Raw genomic sequence first — 17645 nt, forward strand, 5'->3', positions numbered from 1 at the left:
TGTCAGGGCTCGCCTCCCTGCGACCCCGAGTTGCGCCAGGAAAATAGAGCCCAAAGTATTGATACTGATCAATCAATCAATAATGACAAGTTGTGAGTTTATACACACTACAGGACAAACTTACAGTATATATGGACATATATTTGACATCTCAGACTTTCTCTGTCAACTCATCACACAGGAATAAGAAGTCGTCATGGAAACATTCAATGAAAACACATGAAAACAAGTGATGTGATGATGATATTTTTATTGTGTGTAAAGACAGAAACAACATTGAAACAGTGAGAGAAGCTGCTAAATCTTGTTAGTGAAACATGTGAAATGAGAGAGAGAGAGCAGCAGAGGAAAAGCAGCAGCAGAGTCCCAGTGATCAGCTCAGGACTGGGAACACTGGTCTCTCCTCAGTGTCTCTGAGAGCCCAGTCTGGGAGCCCTGGGTGGCCTCACAGGTCACAGAGCCCAGCTTCCTCCACTGGTCTGCAGGGAGCCTCAGGGTGCTGCTCCAGCTGTAGAGGCCGTCCTTCCCCAGCACCCCGGGGCTCCTGCTCTCCTCCCAGCTGCTGCTGCTGCTGCTGCTGCTGCTGCTGCTGCTGCCGTCCACCTTCCAGACCAGACTCCAGTCTGAGGGGAAGCCCTTGTTGGCCAGGCACATGAGCGTGGCCTTCCCCTGCTGCTGCAGCTCCTCACTGGAGGGGGGCAGCACCGTCAGGGTGGGGGCCACATCACCTAGGAGACACACACACCACATCAACAAGGTTTTGGTTCAGTTTTTCACTTCCCTCTCTCAGCACAGTAACCATAGCAACCGACAGGCATCACTGCTGAACCATGGCAACAGACAGGTTTCAGTACTAAAGATAAAAAGGTCAAAGTTCCTCTCATGTCTTCATGTTTCATCTGGATTTTTACACTTCAAATATCTATGAACAAATGTCAGAAATGTCAGATTGAAATAGTTTTACAGCGTCTGAAATATTATTGATGTAAAACACTAAAGACTGAGATGGAATCTGTTGACTTTGTTGATTCAAGGACATTATGAGCCACAAACAAGTGAGCAGCACATTTCAACATCACACATCTCTGAATCCAAAAGAAGCAGCTTCATGTGTTCAACAGGAGAAATGAAGAATCAAACAGAGAGTTGAAAGTCATCTGGATCAGCCCAGTGGAAATTGACATCTCCTCCAAATGTTCACACACACAAATCACAAGCTGAAGTGATGAGACAATATTGAAGAGTTGATGAGAAACTTCCTTCCAACATCCAGTCTGGTTCCTCCAGCAAAAGTCCAGCACAGTGATACAAAGTGACTGAGTGCTGCTCCAAAAAGCTCTCAGTGTAGAGAGACACGGCTCGGACTCTGTCTGACTCAACTCCAACTACAAGTCCTCAACTTTCTGTCCTCCAAACATCTGATGACATGATTTCTATTCTGGACCAAACACTGACAATGTTCTCATTCATCATTTACGCTTTAAAGACTCAACTCTAGTTTCTGATGTGGCCACAACATTTCAGGGAAAAAGATCAAGTCAATGAAGACGTCAAATCACACATTTTAGTTTCTAGATCCAAATCAAAGTGTGACAGACTAAATATTCTTAGTCACATAATAAAATACATCAAAAATTCAACTTACTTCCAACATCCAGTCTGGTTCCTCCACCGAACGTGTACCACAGTGATACAAAGTGACTGAGCCGTCGTACAAAAACCTCTGACTGTAGAGACACGGCTCTCTGACTCTGACAACAACACACTCTACTTAGCACTTCCTCTTTTTAATAACTTTATATCTGACAATTAATCATATTTTTCTAAATAATAATTATGTTTAAATATTTATATATTGCATTGAATTTCACATTAAAGTTGATCTTTCTAGCATCAAATACAAACAGACTAAAGGAGGTTTTACAATCAATTTAATTGCAATTATTTGTTGAAATAAAAACAATCAATGATACATTTCCAATCAATACACTGATCAATTGATTGATCCATTGATAATCATGATGATGAGACTGATCCCAGTCCCTGTTGGAGTCAGTCAGAGCATTTCCATAGAGAGCCACTTTGCATCAGCAGCACCATGCTCCAGTGCTCTGGGAGAGTTTATAGTCCTGAGAGTTGAAGACTGGATGACTGACAGCTGTCCTTCATGACAACACAAGACACAGAAATCCTCCTCATCAAAAACATGACTTTGGTCTCCGTCCTCATCTGGACTCTCCTCTGCTGCTGCTTCACAGGTAAAGTCCAGAGAATCCAACTCCTCTATCAACATCTGTCCCTCTGAAATGAAGCCCACAAAACCAGGACTCTGTTTGATGTTTCTGTCTCTGTGTCCTCAGAGTCCAGAGGTCAGGTCACAGTGACTCAGTCTGGAGCAGTGAGCTCTGCTGTAGGAGCCTCAGTCACCATCACCTGTAGAGTCAGTCGTCAGGTTGCGAGCTGTAACAGTGCTTATTGTTTAGCCTGGTACCAGCTGAAAGAAGGAGAAACTCCTAAACCACTCATCCGCTACACAAATGAACGAATATCAGGGATTCCAAGTCGTTTTACAGGCAGTGGATCTGGGACTGACTTCACTCTGAGCATCAGTGGAGTCCAGGCTGAAGATGCAGCAGTTTACTACTGTCAGAGTTATCACAGTGGTCCTGTGTTCACACAGTGAAAAAGCGTCGTACAAAAACCTCCCTCAGTCAAAGTGAACAGAAACTGAACTGACTGCTGCAGCTGGAAGATACTGCAGAGACTGATACAGTTCACTGAGGACACACACACACACACACACACACACACACACACACACACACACACACACACACACACACACACACACACACACACACACACAGTAGTTTCTCTTCCTCCATTAGCCACTCAACACCAGACCTTCTCTAAAGACACTAAGTCTTTCATTAGACTAGAATCATTCAAATCAATGAACTATTGTTCTTTATCATTGTGATGAACATTGTTTTTACATCACAGTCCAAACTTCCCTCCAACTTTCTTCTCCTGCTCAGGTGAGCAGCCATTTTATCCTGAGCCAGAAGAAAGTTGAGGAGTTGACCTTTGACCTTTAGTTTCTTTCTGTAGCCGCAGCCCAAGATGAACATGTGTTGAGTAATAACCTCTCCATACATGTGTGCTACATTTGTTAAGCAAAATGTAACCCATGTAGAACCCTCTCTGCCGGTACTCTGCGATGTGTTGTGCGACAATAAACCAGGGAAACGGGCTGGTGGGCTCTGACAATTCTTTACTCGGTCTGTCACAAAATAAACATAAACAGAAGAGACTTGAGCGGTGTACATGAGGAGGTTGTCGACACTTCTGCAGACATGTTCCAGTCAGACTCTCTTTTACTCATAAAATAATAGTGGTTTTTATCAAACCAGAACATAAAAATGTAAAATAGAGAAATATCACTCCCAAAATATTATATTAAATTAACTTAAATAAAAATTAATTAACTGAAATAACTTAAGGCGAGACACCCCAGGTGAATAGGGTAAAAAATTTAACTAACAGCTATTGCCATGAAACTTTCTATGTTTATTACTTAGATTGAGACAATTATTTTTTGTATTACATGTTTTCTTAAATATTATGCTTACATATGGAAATTAGACATTATATAATTAAATATGCGTGAATTTGTGTACATTTCCAGACCCGAAATCTGAAGATTGGATAAAGCCACTTTCAAAATTCTTGTTTTATTTTGTTGACATATTAAAGTCAAAAGTTTTTACAGAGGGGATTTTGGATATCTCTTTTTATCACTTTGTAAATGAGAAAATACTGTCACCAGCCCTAAAAAATCAAATTTCGCCCTGTTTTTAGGTATAAATTGTTGTATAAATGAGGCTGTGAATGATATATCAACAATCCCCTCTGTAAAAACCTTCAGAATATATGCAGGAATACAACTGGAAGGTTTGGTGTCTGTAAGTGCTGCTGAACTGGAGATTTCGGGTCCAGAGTATAAGAAAAAGCTCATTTTGAGAAAACGGCCTTTAAAGATTCTATTGCAAAAATTCCACAAATTGGCTTTATGCACAGCTCTACTTCCTGAACTTAAGGCAGCTCCTTTGTTTCCTGTATTACATTATTGGACAAACTGATGAATCCAGGTGTGTCTGACCAATGTGACTACTCAGACACACCTGGATTAATCAGTTTGTCAGTAAATAAAAGAGCTGCCTTGAATTTAGAAAGTAGTGGCGCTGTGCATAGAGCCCATTGTTACTGGAAACACAACGTGGGCCAGTAGGTCAGAGAAAAAATAAAAATAAGAAACACTTTAGGTGTAGCCTAGTTGGGCTCATCTGTAATATGACAACCAATGTTTTCAGTTTCTCTATGTCTGGCTCATCTCTGGCCCATGTCAGTGTCACATCCGTTTCACCTCTGTCACTGAGAACTACTGCAGAACACGTGATTCTGAGGATCTATGTTAATTTTAAGCCCTGTACCAGCGCAGGGACATATTAAATCTCCGATCAGTTCATTCAGACGTCTGATGTGTAAAAAAAAAAAAAAAAAATAAAAAAAAGCCACCGCTGTGTATCGCGCTGGTCTCCGGCGGCAAACACTCGTTTTTTTACGGGTGACAGCTCCCGCGATGACGCACTTTGTAAAGGGATCTTATGGCTCGGTGAGTTTCTGTGCTGTGTCTTTTGTTGTCTAGCAAGTGAGAGTTGCTGTTTTATTTTATGTGAGGATTTAAATCGATTTCCTTTCCCCGTTTTTAAAAGTCCCTCCGTGCTGTTCAGAGCGCATCACGTGATGCTTCTAAACGAATCACGCTGTCGGAAAACGACACCAGCCAATGAGACCCTCCCTCGTACTTTTACGATTCGTCGCTGGTACAAAGGAAATGAACATTTTTGGAACCGACACATTAGTGCAGGAGAGAGAGAGAGAGAGAGATAGAGAGAGATAGAGAGAGAGCTTCACAGCGATACCTGATATGACAGGAGTCTGAACAGACGCGGCTCGCTCCGCGATAGAACGCTCAGTTCTGGTGAATTTAGGAGAAATCTACAGGCGACACCAGTCAAAGTGAAGTAAAATAAACACCCATAATGTGTATTTTAGACTATTTTTTTGTATTAGTCTGAAAGAAGACATGTTATGGAAGCAAAATAGCCCAAAATCTCAAAATTGATAAGTGCGTGAAAAAACGATGTTTTTGCCTGCCGTGTCTCGCCTTAAATTATTCTCAGAGGACCCTCATTCATTCATTTCACATGTAAATAGCATCCCCACATATTAACCAGTGGACATACACTAAACGTAATTAACCATCTCCATACCTGTCACAAAATAAACATAAACAGGAGAGACTTGAGCGGTGTACATGAGGAGGTTGTCGACACTTCTGCCGAGGAGAAAGAAAAAGAGTCACATACAAAACAAAAACACTTTACCAGTCAGAGGGCTTTTTTGAAGAGAAGGATATGGACATGTTTTTCAAAGACATTTCCCTACCAGGTTTAAAAGAGGAAGAGAGAGATAGTCTGGAGTCACCGGTTAGTGAGTATGAGATTATTTCTGCCTTAAAATCACTTCCAACAGGGAAGTCACCAGGAAATGATGGTTATACTAGTGAATTTTATAAATGCTTTCAACAAGATTTAGCCCCCCTTCTTAAACTGTTATTGAATGATATGATAGCTAACAACTCTATGCCACATAGTATGTCCCAAGCTATAATTTCTTTATTGCCTAAGCCAGGAAAGGACCATTCACAAATGAGCAGTTTTCGTCCTATAAGTTTATTAAATAATGATTATAAGTTGTTTGCCAAAATTCTTGCAAGGCGTTTGGAGTCTGTAATACCTTCATTGATACATCTGGATCAAGTAGGATTCATTAAGGGGCGCCTTGCCTCTAATAACATGAGGAGGCTTTTTCATGTAATGTCAGAGGCAAGTTCTTTGCAGCATCCAGCGATGGCTATATCGCTGGATGCTGAAAAAGCCTTTGATAGGATAGAATGGCGTTATTTGTTCTGTGTGCTCACTAAATATGGTTTCGGGCCAACCATTATTCAATGGGTTAGGGCTCTCTATAATAATCCAGTTGCATCAATTAAAACTAATGGTATGATATCAGAACCTTTTCATCTTATGAAATCCACCCGGCAGGGCTGCCCTGTCTCACCATCCCTGTTTTTACTTGCCCTTGAACCTTTGGCATGTGCTATACGGTCAGAGGCAAAAATTTCTGGTGTACATATTGGGGGATATGATTTTAAGGTTAATTTGTTTGCGGACGATTTATTATTAACATTAACACAACCGTCCGAGTCTGTACCTCAGGTGATGAAGTTGATTGATGCATTTGGGGCTTTATCAGGATATAAGGTAAACTATACTAAAAGTGAAGCTATCCCCTTGAACCACCGGACCTACTCGTCACATCTTGGTTCTGCCCCATTCCAGTGGAGAATTGATGGCATGAGATATCTTGGAATAAATATCCAGTCCCCCATAGAAAAGATTTTTGATTTAAATGGACCACAACTTTTGAAGGCAATCAGGGAGGATGTAAAGAGATGGACAGTTTTGCCCATATCTTTATGGGGCAGAGTAGAAGTTATTAAAATGAACATCCTACCTAGACTGTCATTTCTAATATCTGCCATACCATTAAAATTTCCACCACATTGGTTTAAAGAAATCAATAAATTGCTTACAGGTTTCTTGTGGAAGGATAAGCCACCAAGAATTAGTCACAAAAAAATGTCGAGACCTAGGACAAGTGGGGGATTGGGTGTCCCGGATGTTTATACATACTACTTGGCCTATAATGCTAGATTTCCCCTGTCATGGGCCTATATGAACAAGAATGAAATGGGCAGTTGGAAGTGGACTGAAGAGAAGGTCCTAGCAGAATATAGTAAATCTGCGTCGTTAACAGCTTTATTTTTTCATCCTAAAATTAATTTTAAATTGGATAACCCTATAATAAAATTCTCATGTGAGGTAGTTAAATCTTTACACAAATGCTTACTTTTTTCGGGGTCCTCACTACCATCATGCCCTATATGGAATAACCCGCTATTTACAGCAGGGGGCAGACCATTGTCCAACAATGTTTGGAAATATAAGGGTATTAATGAACTGGGCCAGATTATCAAAGATGGGGACATGATATCCTTTAATGAATTAAAAATTGTATTTGGGGTTAGCGACACGGAATTTCTATCATATGTACAATTGAAATCTGTCTTGAGGGCACATATACTAAAAAATGTCAACATTGGTTGCAACTGTGATTTAGACAATAAGTTCAGGAAAATTGCCACAGGGAGGAGAGTGGTTTCAGTTTTGTATAAATTGTTATCCCTGGCCTCTCCTGACAGCCTATGCCACATAAAACATCAATGGGAGAAGGACTTAGGTGTCACTATCACAAATGCTCAGTGGGAATCCATTTTGAGAAACACAACTGCATCTTCTAAATGTGTGAGATATAAAACCATTCAATTTAAAGTGTTGCATAGATCTTACATTACACCACATACACTGAACAAAATGGACCCCTCCCTTTCCCACTTGTGTTGGCATGGCTGCGGAGAGGCAGGGACGTTAATCCACCTACTGTGGTATTGCCCCCCAGTGAGGAATTTTTGGAAAAATGTTATTGCTCAATTGAGGTCCATTCTTGACCTACAGATACCTGAATGTCCTCTAAGTTGTCTGCTGGGGAAACAAATTGATAATGTATCAATTCTTAAACAGCGAATTGTTATACTCGCCTTCATGTCAGTCAAACGAATAGTACTGATAAACTGGAAACATAGAAAGTCAAACTGTTTTAATGTCGACGCCTGGCTGGAAGACTTTTTGGACCTGTTGGCAATGGAGCGGGCAACCGCTACCTTACTTGAACGTGATCGTGGAGATGATGGACCTTGGTTACTGATCAGAGACTATATGGAAAATGTATAGAACTGCAACCCCCCCCCCCCAGGTGTTTAATTTCTTATTTATTTATTTATTTATTTTTCTTTCTTTCTTTCTTTATTTTCTTTTTGGTTTTTGTTGTTGTTGTTGTTGTTTGTCTGTTTGTTTTGTTGGTTTGTCTACCATTTCCTCCTATGTGTTGTACACAAAGGAGGTGGTTTTGTTGTGTGTGTTGTTGTTTTGTTCTTGTAATAATGTGAGAGTTGGCTGTTGTGTGTATATATATGTTTGGAAAATGGGAAAAAATGTCAATTAAAAAAAAAAACAAAAACACGGTGAATCGGCTCTCAGCTAATTAAGCGTATGTAAACATTAGCACAAGCTAACGCTAACTAGCGATATTCACAGACTGCTTCGGAGTCACATTTCACACACACACACACACACACACACACACACAGTGCGGTTAATCACATGCTGCGTTTCCATTACAGATTTTCGCAAAATAAAAGCGATATTTCTGAAACTTCGAAAAAGTGCAATTGTTATTTGCGGGTGTTTCCATTGAAAGGTGTTTTGCGAATGAGCCGTAATGCGTCTTGCGTTTCTATGGTGACGGCACAGCGATCTCAGCTGCCTACAGCTGTTGCTGTTATTGTTTTTAACAAAGACGAAAACAGCGCTTGATTGCTGAAAGCCAAAGCCCGTGTGGCCCTGGCAGCGGCCACAAATAAGGGCGCACTCACACTAGGGCCAGTTGTTCCGCACCGCGCTGAAGCCCGAATGCCCCCCTCCTCTGTCCCCCGCTGGCCCGCACTCACACCACCTCCAACCCAAGCTGCTCAAGCACGGTTGCCTCCGTTGATAGATTATTTTTTTACCAACACAGCGGATGCGCGCTTTAACCTGCCCACACAGCAGGAGACTCCGACGCGGATCCGCATTCGAGTCACCAAACCCGCGTGACTGTCACATTCGTTTGGGCGCCGCCTAGAGGATCAGCCCCGCCTCCAGGCAGAGCCGTTATTCTACCGTCAAACAGCGGATCCCGAACGGACCCGTGTCGGATGTGTGGACACGGACGCGCCTTTTACTGTAACGGTCGAACAGTAAGTTAATTAGTCACCGAGCCGAGACTAGAGGAGTCATCTTTCTTTGCTGGGACACGGTTGTGCTGAAGCCTCTAGTAAGTTTATTGATTTATTGATGTATTGCGACATTCACAGTAAACATTGGCCTTTGTGTTTTTAATCGTCATGTATATTCATGCTTGTAATGACGTTGTTTGATATTAGCACTGTTAGAACTTTTGACTGCAGTGAAGTTAGTTTGAAGTTGGATATTTGACAGACATTCGCTCACTCACTCGCTTCTCAATATATTAAAAATCCATATAAAATGTAAGATGTGTTCAAATGCAATAAAAACAGGTGTGTCTCATAGAGGAGGCTTAGCCCTACCATCCTGTGTTGATTTTGAGTCAACAGGTCACATGACCTGGGAGTTATTGAGCTCTAATGCTCATATTTACAGTATAAAATAAATCAAAAATCCATGATATAAAATATTACATTTGTTTAAATGCAATAAAAACAGGTGTGTCCCATAGAGGAGGCTTAGCCCTACCATCCTGTGTTGATTTTGAGTCAACAGGTCACATGACCTGGGAGTTATTGAGCTCTAATGCTCATATTTACAGTATAAAATAAATCAAAAATCCATATAAAATATTACATTTGTTTAAATGCAATAAAAGCAGGTGTGTGTCATAGAGGAGGCTTAGCTCTACCACCCTGTGTTGATTTTGAGCCAACAGGTCACATGACCTGGGAGTTATTGAGCTATAATGCTCATATTTACAGTATAAAATATATTAAAAATTCATATAAAATATAAGATGTGTTCAAATACAATAAAAACAGGTGTGTCTCATAGAGGAGGCTTAGCTCTACCATCCTGTGTTGATTTTGAGTCAACAGGTCACATGACCTGGGAGTTATTGAGCTATAATGCTCATATTTACTGTATAAATTATATTAAAAATTCATATAAAATATTACATTTGTTTAAATGCAATAAAAACAGGTGTGTGTCATAGAGGAGGCTAAGCCCTACCATCCTGTGTTGATTTTGAGTCAACAGGTCACATGACCTGAGAGTTATTGAGCTATAATGCTCATATTTACTGTATAAAATATATTAAAAATTCATATAAAATAGTAAATGTGTTCAAATACAATAAAAACAGGTGTGTCTCATAGAGGAGGCTTAGCTCTACCATCCTGTGTTGATTTTGAGTCAACAGGTCACATGACCTGAGAGTTATTGAGCTATAATGCTCATATTTACTGTATAAACTAAATTAAAAATTCATATAAAATATTAAATGTGTTTAAATACAATAAAAACAGGTGTGTCCCATAGAGGAGGCTTAGCTCTACCATCCTGTGTTGATTTTGAGTCAACAGGTCACATGACCTGGGAGTTATTGAGCTATAATGCTCATATTTACTGTATAAAATATATAAAATATTCATATAAAATAGTAAATGTGTTAAATGCAATAAAAACAGGTGTGTGTCATAGAGGAGGCTCAGCTCTGCCATCCTGTGTTGATTTTGAGTCAACAGGTCACATGACCTGGGAGTTATTGAGCTATAATGCTCATATTTACTGTATAAATTATATTAAAAATTCATAGAAAATATAAGATGTGTTCAAATACAATAAAAACAGTGTTGTCTCATAGAGGAGGCTTAGCTCTACCATCCTGTGTTGATTTTGAGCCAACGGGTCACATGACCTGGGAGTTATTGAGCTATAATGCTCATATTTACTGTATAAAATACATACAAAATTCATAATATTATTTGTGTTTAAATGCTATTAAAACAGGTGTGTGTCATAGAGGAGACTTATATCTTCTGTCCTGTGTTGATTTTGAGCCAACAGGTCAGATGACCTGGGAGTTATTGAGCTCTTACACCCATATTTACTGTATAAAATATATAAAAAATTAATGTGACCTGTTGGCTCAAAATCAACACAGAATGGTAGAGCTAAGCCTCCTCTATGACACACACCTGTTTTTATTGCATTTAAACACATTTACTATTTCATATGAATTTTTAATATATTTTATACAGTAAATATGAGCATTATAGCTCAATAACTCCCAGGTCATGTGACCTGTTGACTCAAAATCAACACAGGATGGCAGAGCTAAGCCTCCTCTATGACACACACCTGTTTTTATTGCATTTAAACACATTTACTATTTTATATGAATATTTTATATATTTTATACAGTAAATATGAGCATTATAGCTCAATAACTCTCAGGTCATGTGACCTGTTGACTCAAAATCAACACAGGATGGTAGAGCTAAGCCTCCTCTATGGGACATACCTGTTTTTATTGTATTTAAACACATTTAATATTTTATATGAATTTTTAATGTAGTTTATACTGTAAATATGAGCATTATAGCTCAATAACTCCTAGGTCATGTGACCTGTTGGCTCAAAATCAACACAGGATGGTAGAGCTAAGCCTCCTCTATGAGACACACCTGTTTTTATTGCATTTAAACGAATGTAATATTTTATATTAATTCTTTATGTTTTTTATACAGTAAATATGAGCATTATAGCTCAATAACTCCCAGGTCATGTGACCTGTTGGCTCAAAATCAACACAGGATGGTAGAGCTAAGCCTCCTCTATGAGACACACTTGTTTTTATTGTATTTGAACACATCTTATATTTTCTATGAATTTTTAATGTATTTTATACTGTAAATATGAGCATTATAGCTCAATAACTCCTAGGTCATGTGACCTGTTGACTCAGAATCAACACAGGATGGTAGAGCTAAGCCTCCTCTATGAGACACACCTGTTTTTATTGCATTTAAACACATTTACTATTTTATATCAATTTTTTATATAGCCTACTTTATACAGTAAATATGAGCATTATAGCTCAATAACTCCCAGGTCATGTGACCTGTTGGCTCAAAATCAATACAGGATGGTAGAGCTAAGCCTCCTCTATGACACACACCTGTTTTTATTGCATTTAAACAAATGTAATATTTTATATGGATTTTTGATTTATTTTATACTGTAAATATGAGCATTAGAGCTCAATAACTCCCAGGTCATGTGACCTGTTGACTCAAAATCAACACAGGATGGTAGGGCTAAGCCTCCTCTATGAGACACACCTGTTTTTATTGCATTTAAACAAATGTAATATTTTATATGGATTTTTGATTTATTTTATACTGTAAATATGAGCATTAGAGCTCAATAACTCCCAGGTCATGTGACCTGTTGACTCAAAATCAACACAGGATGGTAGGGCTAAGCCTCCTCTATGAGACATACCTGTTTTTATTGCATTTGAACACATCTTATATTTTATATGGATTTTTAATATATTGAGAAGCGAGTGAGTGAGCGAATGTCTGTCAAATATCCAACTTCAAACTAACTTCACTGCAGTGAACTTTTGTAGTTTTGTGCAACAGGCTAGGTTAGCTTCTAGCTGAGATGTGATGATGCACGTCTGTAGCTATTTTGTTTTAAAATGGGATAGCAATTTCGGGAGAATATGTTGTGGTTGTGTGACTAAAAAAACACACATTGTTATTTGGTATGGTTATCTGTTTTAATGTATTGCAGCTGTTATCCTGTGTAACGTTAGCCTATGCTAGCGGTAACTTATGTAGCTGCTATTTCTCCGACCTCGACCTCCCATTTCCTCGATTTAAGTAGGCTATGCCCGGTGTTCCGACTCCCAGTAATTACGAGTCGCCCTCTTCATACACATTACGGTGTTTTTTTTTGTTTTTTTTAATTATCTTCTTTTCTTTAAAACTAACTAGCCGCTCGGCTAGCGGCTAACTAGCCGCTCCGTTAGCGGCTAACTAGCCGCTCCGTTAGCGGCTAGTTAGCCGCTCGGCTTTTATTTAAAAATAAAAAAAACACCGTAATGTTTATGAAGAGGGCAACCAACTCCAACGTTACGGAGTTTAGAATGACTTTTTTAAGCCTCTCTTTGCTCCTCATGTCTTAATTCTCCGTGACTTTTCGCTAGCCGAGCGGCTAACGGTGCTGTAGTACTGTATCAGCACGGCTGTGATTCGGTCGTAGGTACGAGGCCGCACACCCGTGCTGATATACAGTACAACAGCACTCCCTCTGCCTTTATTCATCCCACTACGGGGAAATTCACAACAGTACAATCACACATGCCATGCACACTGGCAATATCAATGTTTAAGCTTGTCAGTGCTTTATGATGATTAATATATGCTGAGAAACAAGCTTGTAAATCAAGCAGGAAAGACCAATAATTTATGTTTAATGAATCAAATATAATCAGATATTGTTTTGGTCATAAATAGGCTATGTTTCATTCGCTCGGGAGGAGGGGCGGGCACACAGCTTTTCTTTTTTTTAAACTTTTTTTTTAAATAATGAGGGCTGTCAGTTTTTGCTAAGCTTAAGTCAAATAAAGTTAGCTATTTTGTGTCTTCTATGTCCTGCCTTGAGTTTATGTTGTCTACACACCCACATACTTGACTTTTTTCAACATTTTTTCTATTTTTACTGTGTAGATAATCCTCCAGCTAGGCCAATATTTGACATGTCTCTGGGTGCTGCTGTGTAGTGGTGAGTATTACTATTCAATTGCTTGTGTTGGTTTTAGGGATGCAAATTTAGAATTTTTTTTTCTGACTGATGATAACCAACGCTTGTTAACCGATATGATTACAATGCTCTCGGGGCGATCACTTTTTCTCTTTTGCGCAGCTCTGTTGTAACAGGTGATGCAGATCGATGTCCCTGTAGGCTACAATTGTTGTCTGACCTTCTTTTATGATATTAATGATATTATTCCTTTTTTAATATTGTGAGTAAAGATAATTACTGCAAGTCCTATTGCCTTTAAGATTCTAATGTTCATTATTTTTGTTGAAACTATTTTGGAGAGATATGTCTAATAATCAGTCTTCAGTACAACACAAAATAATATGGCACCACAAACTAAACCAACTTCCATTTGTCTCTCTTTCTCTAGTGAATGTGGCAGTGTAAAGGGTGTTCAGTTGCTGTGCAATATTTGACATGTCTCAGGGTGCTGTGTCAAAGGCTCTGCAGTAGTGGTGAGTATTACTAAATCATTTGTTTTCTGAGTTTATTGTTTTTTTTCATTTATGTATATAATTTTTAAACAATTACTCAGTAATGAAAAAGAAATAGGGGGCATCATTGCACCCATGGATGAAGTAAATATATTCTCTGGGTTGGGGGTGTAACAACTGATTGTCTTCAAGACAAAAATGCCTTTTACCAGGACAAATGAGAATTTTCACAGACATGAACTCAAACAACACAACTTGTGCCTCTGCTTTTCTGCCGTAGGATGACGACGTGGATCTGGGAAGAGAATGCGTCCTAAAGACCCTCTGCGTTTACCTGAATGAGGACCCGGAGAATCTATTGAGAGAGTATGTGGTAAGTATTACTTAGGTTTAGTATGTTGAGATGTTATCTTTCGTATTTTATATAAACTTACAAACTCACATCCTTACGCTAAAACATCTACTCATTGTAATTACTTTACAGTCAGCTAAGTTGTAGGATAATATGGTAGTGATCTTAATATCAAAGTGTGTGTTTATTTTTCATTAAAGGGATAGTTTGGGTCTTTTGATATGAATCTATATGGCATCCCCATCAGCAGTTACATGCTGTGACAGTGACTTTCCCCGGACTGCGTCCCGTGAGCGGAGTTCCGGCCTGGTTTCGGTGCTGACGAATGTAGTCCGGTTAGTTGGCTGGGGTCACGACAATAAAAGCGTTTTGCTTCTCAAAACAATATGCGTTCAAAAGAGTCATACATTTGCATCACAAAACCGTTGTCCACAAAAAATTCAGACCTCACAATCGCTTGGCGCTATTTTCTCTCCCTTCGTATCACTGCGCGCTGCCGCCTGTACGGCTGTGCGTGTTTCCATCAGCTGTTTCATGGAGTTTATTGCTCGGATAGTTCACGTAAACATATCTGACTATGACACAAGTGATGAAGCCATCCCTAAAAGGGAGAGCTTTATGGACCTGATGTGATGCTGAACCTCATCAGATGGAGTTCCATAGACTGTAGGAAAGAGGTTAGAGCATCGTTGCAGCGCAGTCCATGGTGGAAGATCAGACCAACAAATATAGACAGACAGCGTGCATCACCTCCAAGGACGGTGCTGCTGGGAAAAAAAAAGAAAAGAAAAATAAAGAACAGCACTCCTCTGCAGCCAGCTGACGTGTAGCTCACCTGGAGCTGTCAGTGGATCCTCGCTCTTTCTTTAGCCTGGTGTTTGGATGCACTTTGTTCAACATGTGAAGATCTAACCACCATCTGACCACCGGTCAGCTGAGCCAGCTAACAGAGTGGACGTGGCTGGTGTGTAGGCTCGCTATTTTATAACGGCAAGAAAAAATAATCGTCCTGATAGTGTGTGTACATTTGTCGGGCTGATCTTCCATCACAGACTGCGAGACTCACCCGGTCACCCTGTCTCTCACAGCTGCAGCTGTGGTCTAACTTCAGCTTGTCACTTCCCTGTCCCTCCTCTCTGTGTCTGCCCGTTCTAACTCCATCTGATGAGGTTCAGCATCACATCAGGTTCATAAAGCTCTCCCCTTGGCTCTGTGCTAAAACAAGGGATGGCTTCATCACTTGTGTCATAATCAGATATGTTTACGTGAACTATCCGAGCAATAAACTCCATGAAACAGCTGATGGAAACGCGCACAGCCGTCTACAGGCGGCAGCGCGCAGTGATACAGAGGGAGAGAAAATAGCAGCAAGCGATTGTGAGGTCTGACCTTTTTGTGGACAACGGTTTTGTGATGCAAATGTGTCACTCTTTTGAACGCATATTGTTTTGAGAAGTAAAACGCTTTATTTTCGTGACCCCAGCCAACTAACCGGACTACATTCGTCAGCACCGAAACCAGGCCGGAGAAAGTCACTAGGGACTTTAAGCAACGGTGGATTTTGCCACGGCTACAGCAGCCGGAAATAGATCTTTGCTCCGCTGATCGAGACTTGAGCCGTTGTGCCGGCGTTGCCTGCCGTCGCCGGCTGATCTACCACGGCAAATCAAGTGTTCTATGGTTGATAGTGACACACTAACCCCAGGGGTTTTCAAAGTGTGAGAGAAAGAATTAAACATAGCCTATTTATTATCAGTTACTATGACCAAAACAATATTTGATTCGTTAAACATAAATTGGTCTTCCCTGTAGGATTTGTTTTATTTACAATCTTATTTCTCAGCATATAGGCCTATTAATTATCATGACAACATAAAGCACTGACGAATAAGCCTAAACATTGATACAGGACTCTGTAACACAACTCATCACACATTCATGCTCTCCCTGTGTGATCATCTAGGAAGCAGACAGTCTGAGGTTGAAGTTTAGGTGACACTGTGACAGGTCACTGTACGTCTTGACCACAGAGAACTCAGCTGTTTTCAGCTCTGCCGCACGTAGCGGTTTTTTTTTTATTTTTTTTTTTTAGGAGCTCCGGTATATTGCGGCTTTATGCGGGAGGACACGCGATAAACTACAGCTGATCCAATGTATTTATCTGAGCTTGGTCACCGTGAGAGGCGCTTTGAGCTGCGTTCATATTAAGTTACACCTGACGTAGGACAGGGCATTTTGACAGGTCTGCGCTCACATCAGCTGTGTTTATTTACCCTCACCCTGTCACATAAGTGATCAGCTGTTGTTTTTTTGTTTTTTTACGTTTGATGTCTTTTTTTCTTTTTGCTCGAAATCAAACATGGTATGACCTTGACTCCCTATATATCTGTCTGTTTGATTACAGGTGCTGTAAGAAAAAATACAGTGACAAGGTCAGCCACAGATGACGAGGTGACCAAACACGCCATCCACCTTGTGGCAGATTGTGCAGCGAGGAGACGTGTCCCGCCTCCATCCACACGAGAACCCCAGTAGCATGTACTTTAAAATAATAAACAATATTTGTATGGAACTTCTTGTCGTTCACCAGTTATTCATTTTCTGATATTTTAGCTTCACATTTCATTGAAGTTGTAGCCTCATTTTGTACAGTAAATTGATGTCTTGACTTGAACCTTTTCTGTATATTGACAATAGTGTTAGGTTAAAAATGCAGATTTAAGCTTGGTGTAGAAGTCTAGGCTAGGCATAGTTATAGTTTTAGTTTAAGCTATTTTATGGAGATTTTGAAAATGATGAACGGGTCCAAAACGGACCCGGGCCAGAGGTTTTTTTTTGCGTCCATTGCGGATCCGCGGCGGATTTGCGGGTCCCGAACGGACCCGGGCCAGAGGTATTTTATAAGTCCGTTGCGGGTCCCAAACGGATCCGGGCCAGAGGGTTATTATGAGTCCGTTGCGGATCCGCGGCGGATTTGCGGGCCCCGAACGGACCCGCCGCGGAGGTATGGTTTAAATCGCGGATGCGGACCGGATGCAGCGCGGATCCAGGACGGGTCCGCGATCCGCCTTCGTAGCGGATCCGTCACGGAGTGCAAGTGGACTCCGATACGGGTCCGTTTCGCGGGTCCGTTCCGGAAGCCGCGCTACATCCGCGGCGGATCCGCGGTGGAGTCCTTTTGCTATGTGGGTGACTGCAGAAAGA

The 17645-nt window shown here is 40.4% G+C and overlaps 1 long non-coding RNA gene and 1 gene segment (V, D, J or C); one reads left to right on the forward strand and one right to left on the reverse strand.

Moving 5' to 3' along the window:
* Positions 1 to 233: 233 nt before the first annotated feature.
* LOC310992291 (Ig kappa-b4 chain C region-like) lies at positions 234 to 7062 on the reverse strand. The segment is given in 3 exons: positions 7039 to 7062; positions 1646 to 1751; positions 234 to 728 (listed from the first exon to the last, which is right to left on the reverse strand).
* Positions 7063 to 8962: 1900 nt separating this feature from the next.
* On the forward strand, positions 8963 to 16983 carry LOC310992206. 2 transcript variants are annotated; one of them, XR_014595677.1, is made up of 5 exons: positions 8963 to 9120; positions 13562 to 13616; positions 14026 to 14110; positions 14370 to 14459; positions 16846 to 16983. It is a non-coding gene; the product is annotated as an uncharacterized lncRNA (long non-coding RNA). The 2 variants fall into 2 exon arrangements; XR_014595678.1 differs by having other exon boundaries at positions 14370 to 14462; positions 16846 to 16897.
* Positions 16984 to 17645: the final 662 nt, after the last annotated feature.

Source organism: Trachurus trachurus (assembly GCF_905171665.1).
Source record: "Trachurus trachurus genome assembly, chromosome: 10".
NCBI lineage: Eukaryota > Metazoa > Chordata > Actinopteri > Carangiformes > Carangidae > Trachurus > Trachurus trachurus.